The following is a 17,499-nucleotide window of genomic DNA, read 5'->3' on the forward strand; positions in this document are numbered from 1 at the left end:
AAAATACCGAATTCAAAGCTGAACAAAAGAATGATGCAACATTAACAAGAATATACCAGAAAGCTCAATTAAGAAAGCGTACAGCATATCTCGAAGATGGATTTCTCAAGAAGATTATTTTCCGCAAGTACAATGTAATTGAACAAATATATGTACCACAGAAGTACAGAAAACAAATAATCAAAGCCAAGCATGAGTTTTATGACACCATACATATGAGTGTAACAAGTACTAAGAAGAGAATTGCCAAAGAATATTATTGGCCTAGCTTGACCAAAGATGTCAAGAAATACATTAATAATTGTTCACATTGTCAATATGATTATTGTGAGAAGAAACAAACTCAAAAGAAAAGCAACATAACTAAAACAAAGAACAAAGAAGACTACAAAGTCAGAATTGACAACAATGAATCTATGAATCATGACTCAAGCAAATCTACAGGGACATCACTGCCTACTACATGTCCACCCCTACCTGTTACTACATGTCCATCCCTACCTGCTACTAGTTCTACATGTCCATCCCTACCAAGTACTTTCCCATCCCTAACCACTGATGATGACTTCATACATCAAGACTTGAATAAGACTGCATCAAATACTATGATATGCATTGAACATTTCTGCTACAATCAAGACAAGTCTCATGAACCAGAAGCAGATACTTATATTCAATCAACTTTGGCTATACCAGACAAAAGTGAAACTATTCAATCTGACTCTACAACTCATACAAGTATTCCTCATTTGAAAGAATGTGAGTCAACTCAAGAAGCCGTTACAACCATGAACATTGAAAGTCAAAGAATATTACATGAACACATGAAATCAAGATATTTTGCTCAAGGAGATCAAATCAATTTACTGTTACCAGATTGGAGTAACAAGCTATTCTACAAATGGCAAGGTCCATTTACCATCACCAGAAAGATTTCCAACCTGCTTTATGAAATCAATGTCAACAAGTTTACCAGAGTATTTCATGTTCATATGTTTGAACATTACCATGAAATAGATAATGAAGACATCAAAGCAGAAGTTGAACATTTTACAAGCTTAGCAACTATTCCTGAGATAGATGTTTCATTACCAACATCAAATAACATTGACATTCCCAAGGTCATCACTCTGGATGACATAGCAGCATCAAATCAAATTGACATTCCAAAGGTCATCACTCTGGATGACATAACACAACAAACAGTGAAAGACACTAAAGTGTTTACAGACCATGCAAATTTCTTTACCAGTGTTTCTGAGACATTTCCAGTACTGCAATTTGAAAGAAACTCAGAAAGCAATAACATTGACAACACCAAGTTTCATCCTCCGTCCACTCAAAGGACAACTTTTCTTCAGAAAGGAACAAATGAACTTCTTCAACATAGCTGTATTGACCGATTGAACTCAGACATGTTCAGTCATTGCTCTATTGAACATTCTAATGCAAAGCATCCTGCTACCATTGTTCTACAACGTCAAAGTTCATCAACCAGAAAATTGAGTTTTGGTTTCGGACAGTTCTTATTTTCACCAAACTCAAACGCGGTTCAATCAGACATTATCTGTGAGATCATTATGACATGGAAACAACAGCTTCATAAACTGAAAGACCTTTTCTTCAAATTTAGAAAACGCACATACACATCCATGTCGGCAATTCAGAAGGGTTCCGAACTTAACATTTCTACTTTACATATGTACTATAGCATATGTAGTGTCACTTGATCCATTATCATTCATACTCGTCAAGGAAGAACAGTATTCAGTTGTACTTAATCAATTAATTTGTCTACTCATTTTTTCCACAGGAGTTCTATATCAGATGTTGTATTTATTTCAGCACCAAGCAACCCACTGAGGAAAGTCACTCATTCAAGATACTTTGTTTATTATGTTTCAGCATCTTTGCATATGACATGCATCAGACATTGTAATTTTTAAATCATGTGCATTTCATTTCAGGTATTTTATTTCAGGTCGAATATTATTGCATATATCCTATTATAATAGTACAGATACATGACAGACAATTGGAATTTTCACACATGTTGAGATTTATATCACATTGAGTATTATTATTCAGAAGATTGATCACATTGAGTATTATTTTCTCAGAAAATTGTCATGTACTATCACAATTATTTTTTCTATGTCAATTTTTCATATGCAATATATTTTTCCATGTGCACATTTTCACATTAGTACTAACCAAATGAGTTATATTGTCATATTTTAATTTCATCATGAAGCTTCATAACTTATTCAATTCAAGATTTCATTTATTCAAGTATTATGCTTTGTACAACTTTTGATATTGTTCATGACAAGCATTGTCTCATTTTCATAACCACTTGAATAGTGAGACAGGTATTCAAAATCATCAATAAGTTTATTCACTGCATTACATTTTTCTATTATTGTTGACTTTATTTTGTCATATGTTACCTCAACCATTTTTCTATAATTTCATGTATGGTATTTTGTGTACATTTAAATATTTTAATACATATGAGCATTTCTATTACCATACAAATGCTAAATGGAGAGGGGGGTAATATGTCACAGATTACATTATAGAATTGTTTGTACATTTCACTTTTGAAAGTAATATAAGCCCTCGACATGAGTCTCGGGATTTAATCCTCAAATTTAGACACTTGACGTTCAAGTCAGGATTTACCCAAGGGACGTAATTAGTATGGTTGAAATCTATTGGTTGATTTGAATTTAAACAAAGACATTTTTGAAAAGGGTTAGCGCCAGAGAATTGGCGGTAGTAAGAAGGAAAAGTCAGTCGATAAAATAAGGTCCTTGTAGTCAGTCACGTTTCTAGGAGCTCTGTTTGAAAAGCCTTTGTAATTTGTAATATGCTCATTGATTTGTAATTTGTACATAAACTGTACTTACGTTGTAGTTCAAATAAAGTTCCAGAGTTTTGTTTTATCAAAGAATCGTCAATTGTGATTCTAGATCGTCATTTTTGTTAACTATTGAATTCAAGTAAAATCCCCGGCATAACAACACATCGTAACATCGTGCATGTTGTTACATCTGGCACAAGTGTTGTTACAGCCTGTACTTTCTGACACCGAGTTGATCATAATACACACTGGTATAAAACAATTGTCTGCTTGGTCACAATCCTACAAATAAACATAATAGGCCTAGCCACTTGATTAAAGCAAGTTCATGTCAATGGGAGGAGGGGGGTTAAGGAGCACTTCTGCTCCCATGGCCTCCCCTTGCACGTGTCACCTGTGAGTAAGCTACTTATGACATGTGATATCTACTCACGACTTCAGCTATCACTTTTCATTTCTGATACTGAATGCATGCATTGTTCATTATATACAAAGAGCCTGCATTGTTCATTATATGCTTTAATGCATTGTTTGTTCAATACTAACCACATGAAGAGCCGCCTTTTGTTATTCTCTGACTCGACACATTTTAACCAATCAGAAATCTTGCATCACTAAAAAAAATGTAGGCCCCTATTTCCCAGACACAATATCTCAAAGACTAGATCTAGACACGATGGTGGAATAGCGCCTTGTTGACTAGATCTAAACTCGATTTCAGCTGCTCCTGTCTGGTGCACAAGACCGACTCCGCACCTTAATAATTTTGGCGAGTTAGTTGATACATATGTGTCCCATTAACACTTCAACCAGAATCTAGTCGAGATCTCTTTGGTTGTTTCAAATCTTTTTTTTTTTCGGTTGGGGTTGTTTGTTTTGTTGTTTTTTTTTTTGGGGAGGGGGGGGGGGGGAGGGGAAGAGAGAAAAATCCTAATTTGCGTTATCAATTCTTGATCCCCGTTTAGAAGGAGTGTTATTAACTTAGGAGTCTTGTCTTTACATGTCTAGGAATCGTAGCGATTTGTTACATAAGAACAGCAAAACACAATGTTATTTGTCATATGTTTATATTTTATAGGGGCGAAGGCGAGTAACTGGCGCCTCAACCAGTAGGTTTCGGGCAGGAGGGCTTTGTTAGACCTGGCTAACTACCCACCTAGTAGAAGAAAAACTCTGAATTCAAACATCTTCTGCCTTGCAGCTATATTCAAACATGGAAAGGCTTCGGGAGTCAACTCTGAGGAAAAATCAGGAGCCGGCGATCCATAGGCAGCTTTCAGCACACAGTGCTACACCCTGGCAGAGCCTGCGACGCAGTTGACCCAAACCTTTCCTTTGGATACATCGGCTGCGTGAAGAAGGGGGGAAGACTGATGTTGGGGCGAAATCTTTCCGACCACTGCTAATTCCCAGGTATTCATCTTATTTGTATTAGATGGTCCATAGTTGCTTTTCGACTGAAGGAGGCCATATATTTTCTAGGAAGCTAGCTTTAAATGACGGTCAGTGATGGGCCCGAGATGTGGCTGACGTACTGTGAGTATTGCATTGCGTTGGAGTGTGGCCTATGGCATGACAAAGGATACACATGACTTTTAAACATTTATTATATGACCCAAAAAAACTTGATTTATTTTACGTTGAAATTTGATAAAAATAAAGAAGTAATTAAACTTTAGAGCACTCTGAAAATATACATTACCAAATATTCAATCACCAGCTCTAACAGTTTGAAATTCATGGAAGACTGGATACAAAGACGTACCTATGACCTACATATGTTGCCACAAAGAAGGCATTTGAAACCGATATCTAGTTTCAGTTAATGTAAGTTACATTTTCGTTGTTCGATTCATTCTTCAACGGCAGCCTTCCGTGAGTCTCAAAAGGCATGTGCAACGATCTTAGTCAAACTTCTTCAGCAGTTTCTGGGATACAAGTCGCCGCCAGATGCTTACACCCATGACAGTAAATTAAACTGGTGTTGTGAACACTGGCATGTCTGCTTTGTAACGTCACCTTTCGGGCTAAGAGCCACCCTTAGAGCAGCAGCGAACATTCAGCATTTCCCGCACTGTCCAAAATAGCATTTTTACTTGTGTACTTTTATCATTGTATGCCACTATTGCATTGCACTGTTGGCATAGCTTCTCGAGTGTTATGTTAATTGAGCTTAGACACATCGGGGCGCAGTGTCTGAGAGGTTAAGCGCTTGGCTTCCGAACCTAGGGTCCCGGGTTCGAATCTCGTTGAAGACTGGGATTTTCAATTTCGGGATTTTTAGGGCGCCCTGAGTTCACCCAACTCTAATGGGTACCTGACTTTTAGTTTCGGAAAGTAAAAGCGATTGGTCTTGATTGGTCGTTGTGCTGGTCACATGACACCCAGCTCGTTAACCGTTGGCCAGAGAAACAGTTAACCTTGACATCCTCGCAACTTGACATACTTGAGCTTAGACACATAATAAAACAACACGTTTATATACGGAGTTTTTAAGAATGAAACTAGCAACAGACCTGAGTTCTAATTTGGTTGTTTGATATTTAGGTCACAGTGTACTTTTCATTATCAGATCTACATACACGTTGATCATCTATACAATGGTGTTATTAATTAACCAGTCGACCGGCGGCGTAGCATACGCCGCTATTTAGCAGGGCCAGCCTTAGGCCGCTGCATCCACTTCCATAGGACCCGCGCTCATTCTAGGTGTATTAAATTAAACCATTTTATAACCAATAACAGATTTCCCGCGGCCTCCTGTCGATTTACCAGGAGCTCCTGGAAATCTCCTGAACTTGCAAAATATACGAAAAAGTCCTGGAAATATCCCGAAATTATTAAAATCTTTTGAAAACTCATACAAATCTCCTGAAATATATAGACGAAAATTGTCATTTTGGGGAAATATGGAAAGCGCCAATCCTACGCGCGATAAAAAAAAAACGGCATTATGCACTACCCGCCATTGTGAAATCTAGTGAAAGAAGCTTCTCGCGCCTCAAACTTAAGAAGAATTACTTGAGGTCAACAATTCTCGTAGATAAATTGAAACATTTGGTAATTGTTGCTATCGAGCGTGATCTATGTAGGAAACAGAATTCTTATGATATACTGTATGACTTCGCTAGACGCAAGCCTCGTGTAATAATTCTGATAATGAACAAAATGCAAAGACGAATATATTTTCTAACACAAACTCTTAATTTTCACTTATTATCCGTATCTCTACCCAAACTGGGCCCCGCGAAATCCGTTTCGCATTGGGCCCCACAATAGTTAAGTCCGGCCCTACTATTTAGTGACGGGTGATACTAGTTATAAGAATATTTCCTAGTTAATTCGTGTTTATCCCAAACTAGGAAGAAGGCCATGGCCAGAATAGTATTTTTCAGTGTAATGCATGAGTACATCTGAACCGCAGGGGGCGCCCCAGAGTTTTGTTTTGTGTTCACGAACTCATATTATTATTTTGTTATTTGTTTCATAATGACTAGTCGACCCGCGGCGTAGCATAAAGCGCTATTTAGTGACGGGTGAAACAGTTGTCCAAATGGGGTGGGTTTGAGCAAACGACTGTGCGCATTCCTGGAGAGCGAGGAAAGCGTGGGTGCGGGCGGGAGGGGCGTGAGGAGGGTTAGAAAGTCTGCGTGCGTTGTGTCCCGCATGGTTAGGCGACGTAGAGAATTATATATACAGATAGTTCCATTTTTATCCTATTTGTATATTTTGTGTGATTTGTAACTTTCTTTTTATCATCTCTGTGAAAATCTCGCTGTAAAAACTTTATCTGGGCTACAAGGTGACTCAAGCAAAGACAACTAAAAAGTCAGACATTAATTACATCCAAGCAACGGCTGTCATTGATTAGAACAATTCAAAAAATCAATAACACAGCTCGGAGAAATGAAGCGGTGAATGTATTGTGTCTGTCATATTTTATGGAGAGCTATAAATGTCAGCTGTCAGAGCTGCCTAAGTCATCCATTGGACTTTTTTTTTTAAATATTGGATGTTATATATTTCCTGCAGTGCCACCGCGTTCACCTGGCAATGTCACGTGACTGGAGACTTTAAGGGCAGGAGTGTCAAATAAAAGAAGTATCGTCACTAGAGCTGCTGATCTTACGAAAGAAACATACTGAAAATTGTAACAAGTTTCAAAATTGAATAAGTGTACTTCTATCCCTCCGATACGCTTCTTATCTTATCTTATATAATACAGACGTTACTTCAAAAAAGAAGATGATTACGTCCTACGCGTCATGCATTTAGTCATGCATATTAACCAATGACTTAAATTCTGCCAAGTCACTGGTTTTCCTGGCTAGCTCAGGCAACCCATTCCATGCTCTAATAGCACTAGGGAAGAAGGAGTATTTGTACAAATTTGTCCTAGCATATGGGACGAGGAATGTGCCTTTATCTTTGTGTCTTTCAGATTTAACGATTAAATACATTTTTTTTTAAAGTTCAATATCTCTTTCTTTTCACACGTTTAAATCATTACTAGTCTGTCTGTCGTTCTGTCTGTCGTTCTGTCTTTATCTCATTTTCTGATACTTTTCTCTATTTCCTTTATTTTTCTTCTATCTTCACATTTTTCTTTATTGCTCTTTCCCCCTCTCACCCCACCTCCCTCCTTTACCTCTTTTATGAAAGTACTCAATGTTGTGTTTAAAGACATCACCCAACTTGCAACTAACAGGGCTTAGATCTACTCAATGTTGTGTTTAAAGACATCACCCAACTTGCAACTAACAAGCAGGGCTTAGATCTACTCAATGTTGTGTTTAAAGACATCACCCAACTTGCAACTAACAGGGCTTAGATCTACTCAATGTTGTGTTTAAAGACATCACCCAACTTGCAACTAACAAACAGGGCTTAGATCTACTCAATGTTGTGTTTAAAGACATCACCCAACTTGTAACTAACAAACACGGCTTAGATCTACTCATTGTTGTGTTTAAAGACATCACCCAACTTGCAACTAACTAACAGGGCTTAGATCTACTCATTGTTGTGTTTAAAGACATCACCCAACTTGCAACTAACAGGGCTTAGATCTACTCATTGTTGTGTTTAAAGACATCACCCAACTTGCAACTAACAGGGCTTAGATCTACTCATTGTTGTGTTTAAAGACATCACCCAACTTGCAACTAACAAGGCTTAGATCTACTCAATGTTGTGTTTAAAGACATCACCCAACTTGCAACTAACAGGGCTTAGATCTACTCATTGTTGTGTTTAAAGACATCACCCAACTTGCAACTAACAAGGCTTAGATCTACTCATTGTTACTGCTAAATGATTTTGAAGAAGTTGAAGCTAAGGAAAAGAAAGAACCAGGAGGACATTATAAAGTTAAAAACGTCTAAAAGCCCAAACCAGCTTTAGCCTGATTCATAGTTGGACAGGTAAAAAGAGCGGAACCTTTATCCCCAATATTTCCAACGTCCAATAGTACACTTTTTAAAAAATGTTTGATGGTTTTGTTTAAACATAGCAAAACAGTTCTAAGTGTGTACCAGTGGAAATCAAGTCACTGTAGATTCCAGTCTTTGATGAATACGTCCTCGTTACGTTGAAGTATTATGGCCTCCAGTAGCGATCTCATGGAAATGAGATGAATGCCTGGGCACTAGCTGAGGTCGGAACGATGTCGCCCCTCCCACCTCCACGCAGCTGATGTATCCAAAGGAAAAGGCATGTGCCGATACAGTAGTAAAGTTCCCCCTTTTAGACCTTGTGGTCTATAGGGGCAGATGTTGAGAACTTTCACAAATGGGTGTATTACCTATCGTGTTGAGCATGTCATTTAAATCCGATAAATCTGATACATTGACCTGAAGGTAGGATTCACTTTTTTCCCACGATAAGGCTTCCTTCTGTCTGGGACTTATAGCACTGAGTCATACTTGTAAGCGTTCGGTTTACCGTTAGACCTAAGTCAGGGTTCTACTTTATAGCTGAACGTGTCATTTCTAGGCTTGATATCTGCGCCTGTTTGGCATTGAGTTTCTTATGTCTGCACTTGGACTGCGTAGCCATTTGAAATACTGTACTCCTCATTTATCTTCGGACTCAAAGAAAAGCCAAATTATTATTATTTTAGTTTAAACACCAGATAGATTATACACTGATATATAATAAGACTGATATATAATAAGTGACAATGAGTCTAGTAACGTCTAAAAGTACAGTCGTTACTCTTATACTAAAACGTACAATTTTTTTTTAAATGCCCTATTATTTACATCCTATCAATATGTAAATTACTAGTTCATTTAGCATTGAATAACTAAACAGTGGAGGCACAAGACCTAAATTTGGTATGGTCGAGTTGGATTTTGTGAAACAAACAAATGTAGATTTGAACTATGAAATACTTGCAACTGTCCTATTGTATATATGAGAATGACATTTCAGAGACACGAAAGAAAAAAGAAACAAATTGTCTGCTTCTTAACTCCAGGATAAGAGTTTTGTCATTTATCTTACAAGCTAAGACTCTATCTGCTTTAACAGAAATAAACTGCTAAATCTGATAATCTTAATAAATCACTGTACACGAGGGCGTTATTTCGTAACTATTAATTAGTAGTTTTAGTTTTGAAAAGCTTCTCTTACTGGATCTGAACCTACAGGTATTGATAAACTATTTCATATTGGTGAAACATTCAAACTATTTTTTGATCTCATACATTGGTTACCAAACAGATTATCCATGAGCGGACTTTTCGGGGGCCGCAAGAGAGTTTGTGTTTTCACACAAACTCGATTTCTAATCTTGTTTCTTTGAAGTAAAGAGCTTTAATCTGTATTGCATTATTCTAGAAGATCTTCATCAATTACCGAATGTCACTTGAAAATAACGATTTCTAATATAGATTTGCTCTAGTCTATAAAACAACAAACATTTCTTTATCTTTTTGTTTTACTGTGTGATTCTTAGGTATGCTTTACGAGTAGAGTTTAAAATAAAATCGTTTTTGTTTATTTTTACTTTTTAATCTTCTGATCTGACGTGTCTCTAAATGTAGGCTTATCATTTTATCAAGTATTAACTTTACAAAGCACTTGGGATTAATGAGTTAGTAATCTCATTTGTCTTTTTTGTTTGTTGTCACTCTAATAATATCTTATTATATTTTCTTTTTATAATACAGAGAATTTTGCTTTTTATTTTTAAAATTGTTTCATAAGCGTTGATTCGTTTATGTCAAAGTTAGTGTTTCTAATATTGATACCTATTTTCTTACATTGCTTACACCAAAATTTTAGATGACACAGTGCTTTGAGTACCTATATCTTTTTATCACGAATTTCAGTCGTAGGATTCTGCCCACACGTGAGATTGCTACATTGTATATCTAGTAAGTACTAAGTAGTCACAACGAAGTCAATCCGGCCCACAAATTGTATATCATGTTGGTCATCCAAATCTAGGTCTACATGTCCTCAAAATCATTATGTCAAGTTTGATAATGTATCGATAAATGTACGCATGCTCTATATCTGCATAAGAATTACAGGCCTTATGTTGCCTTATAATTGCTAAGTCTGGAAATGGCCAGTCCCTCTAGCACCAAAGCGAAAGCCACCTTAACCTGGAGTGTCTCCCCAAAATAGGGCTCCACAGCCATATAAAAAAAAACGTGTTCGTGATGAACCATAGTCGTACGACTGAAGGAAGCCAACAACAACAACAACAACAATCGCTAAGTGTAGGATGAATCCAAAGAGTAGTTGGGACCTACTATCTACGGATGTAGGCTATTACATCACATCGAGTAGATTCTGTAAAATTTTTTTTTTAACACGACGCTCAGAGTCACTTTTATTAAAGAATATTATAAAATCTTGAAAAATGTCATACTTGTCATAGGGATATCCATGCGGCCCTTTCGTTGGCCCTACCGGCCCATTTGGGTACCGGCCCACCGGGCTATTGCCCTCATGCCCATTTATCCAGTCCGCCCTGAGTCGGAGTCACTCAAGCGTAACAAATCTTCATTTACTCGGCACACAAGGATAGTAGCCTAACGATATTTAATTAGGCCAGCGTCATGTGTTGGCTTTCTTTTAACACAATTCAAGTCTTATGAGATTACTGCCTGGCCTACTTGTATCATTTCATGGCTTTTAAGAATGGCAAGATGTTGGCAGCATGTTTCAATCTTTACCTAGTCTGCATAAAGCGTAATTTTTTTTTTATCAGTGTAGATGTAGCAGTACTATATGTAGCCTCTGCTACCTCAGTGTAAGATCCTCATAAGTAGTAGCCTCTGCTACCTCACAAGTAGCCACCGCTACCTCAGAGTGAGATCCTCAGGAACTAGAACAGTCTGGTTGTCTAAATCAGTGTTTCCCAAACTTTTTCTCTAAAGGAACGCTTCGCACATTCTGAGTATTTAGCGGAACCAGTAGCGGCCTTAGTGGGGTGGCAAGTGGGGCAACAGCCCCAGGCCTTGCGCCTGAGGGGGGCCCGCGATCGGAGATTTTATTGTCACCAACTTCGAAAACCAAATCAGTTCTCATAAACTAGGACTTTTTACTCAATATTTTCCCAGTATCTTTATGATACCAATTACCATTTAGGCTCTTAACATACATTTTTGGTTTCAAAATACCGTTCAGTTTCGGTAAAGACACTATCTAATGACATGCCGATTGTAAGAGGCTATCATAGTTTAACAGTTCAGCTTGGCCTCAATAAAAACACGTGGGTGGAAGCAACCAATCCAAATCGTTTATTTCGTATTTAAACATCGACGTCCAATCGGATTTTGTTAGGAAAATGTGTAGTGATGAAGTTTGAACTACCTTTTGCATTATGAACATTATATTTGAAAGAGTCATTTATAACATTTGAAGTAACATAAATGTAACTTTTGATAAATTGATTTTTTTTTAGAAATGAAAATAAACAAATCTACAGTGTTTTCTTGACTTTCGCTGATGATACGTTCTAAGATCGCACGCGAAGGTCAGAGTTTCGCGGTATTTTATTTCATATAGACCTACGTACACTGTTTTCGGATAGGAACAGTATCACAGGACATCCCCAAACACTTAAAACCTCTAGATAACTATTTCCCATTTCTTTAATAACTTTTACACGGCGTTAGAGGCGGATGAGCCCGTTAGCGTGATGTGGCACAGTGGCACGGTCTATATAGTCTACCCTTACGGCTAAGGGCCCCGCACATTGCGCTCGCCCAGGGCCCGCGCACTGCTAAGGCCGCCCCTGAGCGGAACACTTTGCTTATTTTTTAGAAAGATTAATGTACGTGGTGGCCGACTAGTTCATTATTCCAGTAGTTCGTAGAACACATATTGAGACATCGCGGAAAACAAAACTAGGATTCCAGGGAACACAATTTGGAAAACACTGGGCTTGAGCTGGGTTTTTTTTTTTGTTTCATCGTAGATTCGTCCTTGACCTGTCATACATTTTCATAACGCGTTCTTTCCTGACTTAATAAAAGAAATAGCACTGGGAGATATCATCTTTACATTTGTGAATTGCGTTTCTTAAGGCTTGCCAAAAAAAAAATTGTTCCAACAAGCTGGAAATAGTTTTTTTAACACAATCGACTCAGGTTTACCTTTATCCTTGACCTCCACGGCTTATCCTTGACCTCCACGGCTCAGAAATACAAAATATAAGCGCGTGCCTGCAGAATCAGATGCTCTACTCTCAAAACAAATATAGTTATGATTTATGAGGCTCGGTGTCTGCAAAGACTGTATGTATGTCTACTCCGTGAGATGTGTTTGGATTAATATTGGTGTAAATCTATATGTCCCGGGGGGGACGGTGAAACACATTTTAGTTCGAACACAATACATGCCTAAAAACCTGGACACTAGAGCTAAGCACTTACGTGTGCAATAAGATTGTGTTAATTTATCGATTGATTTTGTATTGACTTTGTATTTTAAGAGAGAGAGAGAGAGAGAATATTAACGTATTGTTTTTTTTTTAAATGAGATTTTCCGACGTGGAGGCTAATCCTTAAATAGCTGTCACAGATTACATTATAGAATTGTTTGTACATTTCACTTTTGAAAGTAATATAAGCCCTCGACATGCGTCTCGGGATTTAATCCTCAAATTTAGACACTTGATGTTCAAGTCAGGATTTACCCAAGGGACGTAATTAGTATGTTTGAAATCTATTGGTTGATTTGAATTTAAACAAAGACATTTTTGAAAAGAGTTAGCGCCAGAGAATTGGCGGTAGTAAGAAAGAAAAGTCAGTCGATAAAATAATGTTCTTGTAGCTAGTCACGTTTCTAGGAGCTCTGTTTGGAAAGCCTTTGTAATATGTTCCATATTCATTGATTTGTAATTTGTACATAAACTGTACTTACGTTGTATTTATTAAAGTTCCAGAGTTTTGTTTTATCAAAGAATCGTTAATTTGTGAGTCTAGATCGTCATTTTGTTAACTACTGAATTCAAGTAAAATCCCCGGCATAACAACACATCATACCACCAAAATGTTGTCACATCTGGCACAAGTGTTGTTACATTTGGCACTCTCCGACAAACAAAAGTTCATGGACAACTTTTAACGAAATTTATTCAAGATCTAGGACCAATTTCTAAAACTCTTCAAAGGAACTTCATTCTTATTTAACGGAGGACAGAATTTCTGTGTTTAACAGGTCAGTTGGTTATCGATAATTCTTTTATAAAGATTTTCGTTAGAGTTACGTCTAACTCACGAAATCTATTATTATATGTAATTGGCAAAAGGAATAAGACCAATATACGTTATAACTGGCAATATAAAAGACCAGTAAAGCAAATAACTGGCAGTATAAAAAAGACCAGTAAAGCTAATAACTGGCATTATAAAAAAGACCAGTAAAGCAAATAACTGGCATTATAAAGAAGACCAGTAAAGCAAATAACTGGCATTACAAAGAAGACCAGTAAATAATTTGTCTGGCACAAAGTAAACAGAAGACCAGATTTAACCAACTGTTAAACCAGTAAAAAAAAAAAAAAAAAAAAAAGTACATCGGCTCAATAGCTCTATATATCAATCATACGACTCCAGTAACTACAAGTTTACTGTCAAGAATTTATTAGCAAATTGAGGCTTCAAGAACTTTGTCACTAGATCTATATTATTATTATATCTGAGATAAAGCCAAAATCCAGATATCGAACATTCTGCTCCAATACAAGAAACTAACGAGAAAATTAAATATGGCTTCCAGTGCTAGAACAAAACGATTTTTCGAATTAATAGAATTTGCCAAAGAAAAGCAAATTTCAAAGCCAGACCAGTGGGCAGAGAAACAAGAAGAAAAAGAATATCAAGAGCAAGAAGCTGAAAAACAAAGGCAAGAATCTGAAAAACAAAGGCAAGAAGCTGAAAAACAAAGGCAAGATTCTGAAAAACGCATGCAATTAGAAGAAAAAAAATTGCAAGACGCTGAAAAACGCAGGCAATTAGAAGAAAAAAAATTGCAAGACGCCGAAAAGCAAAGACAACATGAAAAAGAAAAAATGGAATTCGAAAGGCAAAATAAAGAAAGCATTCCAATTCTAGGTCACTCAAGTATGTTTGACAAATACAGATTAATGAACAAAATATCGGCTTTCAACGAAAACATTGACAATATGGACTCGTATCTCATAAGATTTGAAGAAATAGCTACAACATCCGGTCTACCTGAAGCACATTGGTCGAGCTCACTCCTTACCCTTTTGACTGGCAAAGCTGTCAACATTTGCTCACAACTGTCCATAAATGAACGCAGCACTTACTCTGATATCAAGGAAGCTCTACTGCGCCAATACGGAGCAACTTCAGCCAACTATAGAAAGAAATTCTATCATGAAAGGCCACAGCAAAATGATGATCCTCAAATTTTTGTAGCTAATATGTCAATGTGGTTTGATAGATGGGTATCCATGGCCAAAATAGAAGAAAGTTACCAAGCTCTTCGTCAACATATTATTATCGACAACATCACCCATGCTCACTCAGAAGATATTCAATCCTACATTATAGAGAGAAATCCTACTGATATACAGACATTAACCAAGATCATCAGACAATATAGAGCAGCCTATCCAAACAAGTCAGTCAAACCATCTGTTGAAGAAAATTTTGTCTGCTTTGCTCAAGACAAAAATGCAAGATATAAGTCAGATGACAAAGTCAAATGCAACAAATGTCATAAACTAGGGCATTTCACGTCTCAATGCCGCAGCAGAACCACAGAATGTTCATTTTGCCAGAAAAAAGGTCACCAAACTCATGAATGTTGGAAAAAACAGGCAGTCTCCAAAAATCAAAATTTTGATAGACCCACATCACCAACTCAAAGATACAGCAATAGAGAGCAATACAATCTCAACAAAACACCTGGAAATAATAAACCAGATAACAAACCTCGCTACAGAAGTCATTCACAGGACTCCAGACCACAATATATGCCAAACAGAAGCTCATATAACAGAAGCTATTACAATGAGCACTCAACTATGACAGTCATTGCAAAGTCCAATGGTCTCAAATTTTATCCAGGCTTTGTAGGAGACAAGAAGGTGGAAGTTCTTCGTGACACCGGAAGCACGTCCACATTAGTACATGAACGCTTCGTACACGCAAACCGTTTCACAGGCAACCACGTCCAAGTCACTGCATTCAACGGAACTGTCAGCAGGTTACCTGAAGCCATCATTTATGTTACTACACCATTCTTCAGTGGTCAAACAAAAGCATTAGTAACACCCAATCTACCAGTGGACCTAATCATTGGAAACATAGAAGGAGTTAAAGAATGCACTCCTCAAGAACTTGCTGAATGTACAAATGCCATACAGCAAGGTCAAAAATATTTGGCACCTGAACAAGTTAGCCAAAATAATCACATGGCTACCTCAGTTACTCAAGTTATGCAGAATGCAACAGAACCAGTTACTAGTCCAGTAGCCAGCAACAATCAAGAACATTCAACATGGACACCCCCAGTTACATCAAGCCCATCCCTACCGGTCATAAGTCCACCTCCAATTCCCGAATGTCCATTGTTGAACTTTCAAGAACAAGACGACATGCCCAGAGTCTCTAACAATGATACAAAAACTCTAACTGGCCAAACTGAAGTCCATCAAGACAAGTCAGACTTCATACATCAAGACTTGAATAAGACTACATCTGCATCAAATACTATGATATGCATTGAATATTTTTGCTACAATCAAGACAAGTCTCATGAACCAGAAGCAGATACTTATATTCAATCAACTTTGGCTATACCAGACAAAAGAAAAACTATGCAACTTGACTCTACCACTCATACAAGTATTCCTCATCTGAAAGAATGTGAGTCAAACAAAGAAACCATTACAACCAAGAACATTGAAAGTCAAAGGATATTACATGAACACATGAAATCAAGATATTTTGCTCAAGGAGATCAAGTCAATTTACTGTTACCAGATTGGAGTAACAAGCTATTCTACAAATGGCAAGGTCCATTTACCATCACCAGAAAGATTTCCAACCTGCTTTATGAAATCAATGTCAACAAGTTTACCAGAGTATTTCATGTGCATATGTTTGAACATTACCATGAAACAGATAATGAAGACATCAAAGCAGAAGTTGAACATTTTACAAGCTTAGCAACTATTCCTGAGGAAGAAGAAACATCATCAACACCCATTCCTGAGATAGATGTTTCATTACCAACATCAAATAACATTGACATTCCCAAGGTCATCACTCTGGATGACATAGCACTACAGAAAATAAAGAACACTAAAGTGTTTCCAGACCATGCAGATTTCTTTACCAGTGTTTCTGAAACATTTCCAGTACTGCACTTTGAAAGAAACTCAGAAAGCATCAACATTGACAACACCAAGTTTCATCCTCCGTCCACTCAAAGGGCAACTTTTCTTCAGAAAGGAACAAATGAACTTCTTCAACATTGCTGTATTGACCGATTGAACTCAGACATGTTCAGTCATTGCTCTATTGAACATTCTAACGCAAAGCATTCTGCTACCATTGTTCTACAGCGTCAAAGTTCATCAACCAGAAAATTGAGTTTTGGTTTCGGACAGTTCTTATTTTCACCAAACTCAAACGCGGTTCAATCAGACATTATCTGTGAGATCATTATGACATGGAGACAACAGCTTCATAAACTGAAAGACCTTTTCTTCAAATTTAGAAAACGCACATGCACATCCATGTCGGCAATTCAGAAGGGTTCCGAACTTTACATTTCTACTCTACATATGTACTATAGCATATTTAGTGCCACTTGATCCATTATCATTCATACTCGTCAAGGAAGAACAGTATTCAGTTGTACTTAATCAATTAATTTGTCTACTCATCTTTTCCACAGGAGTTCTATATCAGATGTTGTATTTATTTCAGCACCAAGCAACCCACTAAGGAAAGTCACTCATTCAAGATACTTTGTTTATTATGTTTCAGCATCTTTGCATATGACATGCATCAGACATTTTAATTTTTAAATCATGAGCATTTTATTTCAGGTCGAATATTATTGCATATATCCTATTATAATAGTACAGATACATGACAGAAAATTGGAATTTTTCATTGCTTCACACA

This window comes from Biomphalaria glabrata, chromosome 2, assembly GCF_947242115.1.
Source record: "Biomphalaria glabrata chromosome 2, xgBioGlab47.1, whole genome shotgun sequence".
In the NCBI taxonomy this organism is placed as follows: Eukaryota; Metazoa; Mollusca; class Gastropoda; family Planorbidae; genus Biomphalaria; species Biomphalaria glabrata.